The sequence below is a fragment of the Micromys minutus genome (assembly GCF_963924665.1).
Source record: "Micromys minutus genome assembly, chromosome: 27".
NCBI classification, from domain to species: domain Eukaryota; kingdom Metazoa; phylum Chordata; class Mammalia; order Rodentia; family Muridae; genus Micromys; species Micromys minutus.
This window is the reverse complement of record NC_137962.1, coordinates 18,439,686-18,443,593: the sequence shown is the minus strand read 5'-3', so window position 1 is coordinate 18,443,593 and position 3,908 is coordinate 18,439,686.

The window sequence follows — 3,908 nt, the reverse complement described above, 5'->3', positions numbered from 1 at the left end:
TGACTGAGAAAGAAAGGTAGTGGAATGGTCAGCTGAGAGGAAAGACCATACAGACCTCGAGAAACACTGAGGGTGGGTGACAGGCATTAAGTACTGAATGAGAAGAGGGGGAAGGAAGAGGAAGAACTAAAAATACAAGAAAAATACAGAAGGGTGGAGAAGAAGGAAAAGAAGGCAGGAGAAAATAATGGAAAAGGGAGGAAAAACATTCAGAATTAGTTTCTTCTTAATGAATTCAGCCCTGGCTCTTCTCTCTTCTCTCCCCTTCTATTCCCTCCTCCAAAGTTTGAATGTTGATCAGGGTGAGTAAGGTCACCTAAGCAGTACTCTTGGGAATGGTGAAGCCAGGCTCCAAGGAGCCTGCTAGGGACTGGCCAGGAGTGGGGTGCTCTCTGGTGGCTGTGGGGCAAGCACAGAGGTGTTGGTTTGTATCTAACTGACTGGTAGGGCTGGGTGACTGCACTGCAGCCTTCTCTAGAACCTTCCCTCTGTGGAGCTAACAATCTTCATGGACTAATCAGAAGCAGACAGAGTTGCTGGGTCTGCCTCAGCCCAGCACCCCCTTTCTCAGAAATCCCCCAATCTGGAAACTATTAAAATTAGACTGTTTGAAATATCGCCCTTTAATATCTTGGGCTGTCCACTCTTCCAAGGACACAGGGTGTCGCTCTGAATACCTGGAGGACACCACCTAAAAGAATGTAACTTGTGGGGGTTCCTCTGTGTTGTTCCCTCCAACTCATCTCATCAGGATGGTTGGACACTTGTATGGGCAGCCCCATTATTTGAGTCTCCTAACCTCTTCTTCCAACTAGGAGGATTATAAGAAGATGAGAAGAATTGGAATTTTTGTTTCTTTAATATTGGATGATCTGGCAACCAAGTGGCATCAACTTTAATGTATTCACTCTTTCCTGCTTGGTAGACTCCCCCCACTCCCCACTCCTAGCTCTTTTTGGAAAGGTACTTCATCTATATTTTCTCACTACCTCATTCTTCCTTTTTGTCATTTTTACTGTTCTGTAACCCTGGCCTAAGTTCTGTACTTGATGAGAGAGCCAAGACACCCTTCTCTCCCACAATCTGAACCATCAGAATGCAGCCTTCTTTCTCTGTTTGAGCTCAGCGCTGTTTCCGGGCTTCCATTCCCGCCCCTGCTCCAAAGCCCTGAAGCCTCTTCTTCGAATCCACTAGCGTGGTGGCCTGCTTTCTGAAATCTACCCTTCGGAGCCAGCCTTGCTGCTACAGAAAGGAAAGAGGAAGGACCTCAGAGTTTGTAGGGTCCCAGGAAACGCTGGGATTTAAAGTATGTCCACTATTTAATTCCGGTTTTCAGCCTCTAGGTCGATTTTATTAGATTCTATTTTATTCATTACCATTTATGAATTAAAACAACATGACACACAGCTGGGGAGAGAAATGAAAGCAGGCTAGGAGAGGGGCTAGCAAACGCCCTCCTCCCCTCATCTTCCCTCCCACTTCTCTGCTCCTTTGTCGGAATCACAAAACCCTAAAGGTTGTCTCACTTGGGAAGGCAGCAGATAGGTACATTTCCGTAGCCCAGAAATGCCACTTTTATGGCCCTGTTTGTCTCCCTGCTCTGGGTTCTGAATGGGGCCGAACAAAACAGCAGTGCAGAGCTGGCTAGACGTCTGGGCTTAATTGTTTTATGGTTTAAATAAGGTGGACACTCTTTCCTTTGAAATCGGATTATAGGAATGTTTTGTCTATGGCCCACAGAGATCAGGATCTCTCTGGCTGAGAAGGAGAGGTGAAGAGCGTTCAAGGGATGGGCTACAAACTAGGGGGTGGGGGCAGCCTGGAACAGTCAGAATCCTACTCTGAAGTCCTTCAGGCAGCAGCGGAAATAAACCGTGCATCAGGATAAAGAGGCCTGAGAGTTTAGGGTACGCTTGCTCTAAGAGCAGAGGTCATGGGAGCTTCGGATAGAGTGGTGCATCCGCGTGCGCAAAGGGTTTTCTAGACTAGAAACTGAGTGGAGGAGATTCCGGCCATTCCTTTGCAATATTTCTTTATTCCAGAAGGGAGGGTAACAAAAGAAGACAGTGTGGGACCATTCGCAAGGTTTATTTCAAGAATTTGGAAAAACTAAAGAACAGAGGCAACTACCTGCCGGGAGTCCCTCTTCTTTGGAGAGATTTAGAGGCTTCTTTCTCCCAACTTGCCACCTTTCAGCTCATCCTGGAATCTCTGCTGGCTTTTTCCCAACCAGATTGCACTGGAGCAAGTGGACGCGAGGTGGCGCTGTTGCTTAATGTTAGAGGCAGAGGTGCCCTCCAACCGGCTTGGCCTACTGACATTTCTGGCCAGAGTAGAAGCTTTGGTCAGAAAGCCCCTGACTTCTGCCAGATTCGGCCCCACTGCCTCTGAACAAATCAACCCTCTCACCTGCGAGGTGTAAATAATCCGTGAGTGGCAGCAAGAGATGGGCCCTTGCTCTACCGGAGAGCTCAGGAGACGAAAGAGGGCAAGCATCAAAAATAATCGCTTGTGGAGATAAGTGAGGAGCAAGCAATTAACACAAAAAGGCAGAATGACCCGAACAAATGAACATAAATCCGTGGTACCTAAGAGGGTGGTGCAGGCCTCGGGCAGAGGGACAGAGCGGCCCGTGAGGATGGCTGCTTAGAGTTCCTTTATTTCCAGGCTCAGAGGGCAAAATAAAGCAGATACGTGTAAAAGAAATTAATAGATAAACGGACAAATAGACAGACTGACTTACAGACAAATAAAAGCCAAAACAAGCCCCCAAAGGGGAAATATGAAGTCCGACCAATGTTTACAGGACTGATGAGTTTCCCGGATAGGCGATCGCATGCTCAGGATAGTCGCATTCCAAGACACAAAGGCCCAGAAGAATAGCTCTATAGCAGGGTTTTTTTTTTTTTTTTTTTTTTTTTTTGCTGCTGCACCATGAAATCTGGAAATAGATCCCCATCCCCTAAAAGATAAGGCACAGGCCCCAGAGAGGAGCTGGACCCTCTGAGGCTCCTCTTTCCAGTCAGAGAAGAGAAAGTATTTATGACAGTCCCCGGTGTCAGATGCTAGGAACCCAGTATCCACCTTGTTCAGCTCTATCATCGGAGTCTCTCAGATCCACAAGGCTGGAGCCAAAGATGCAGCAGGCTCTGGTGGGGGTGAAAATGTTCAGGGGCGCTTCCCACAAAGATATCGACCCTAGTGAGACCTAAAGCCCACTACACTTCTGGACCCTTCCCTTTTGCTGCTTCAGAACTAGAGTTCTGTGTCCAAGAGTTTGGGCAGTTCCTAAATTCATTAGTGTGAGTTCTCTAAATGCAAAAGATTCCGATAGGGTTTTTTGCCTGGACACCAGTGAATCTTCTTTAAGAATTTGGCTAAGAATAACTATTTCCCCAATAATTACTTAAATAATAGAAGGACAGAGGAGAGCTGCTCTCTTTATCTTATCTTGCCCTGCTATTCTTTCTTTGATACCTACAGCCAGCTCAGAGTTGACTCATATGGGACAAGAGGAAAGGGAAAGATCTGATTTTCTAATCAAGTCCTTCCTTGCCAACCTGCAAACCTCAGGATGTGGGTGGGGGGAGATCAGGTGGAAATTTTTTCTTGATACAAAAGCCTGCAAATGTATATGTGTATCAAGCATTATGTGAATGTATCTGGTGTGTACATGTGTGTACAGGTCTGAATGTCAGCATGGCCACTTTCAGGAATGTGTATGGGTAGTGTAAAATGAACTAGCACTTGGTGTGCCTCAGCATAAGAGAGTAGCATAGTACATACCGTGTGTGTGTGTGTGTGTGTGTGTGTGTGTGTGTGTGTGTTTGGAGTGTGCTCCAAGGTGGCCTCACATACTGTAGAGGAAGAAGACAGGAAAAAATCATTCTTATTCATCTTCATTCATG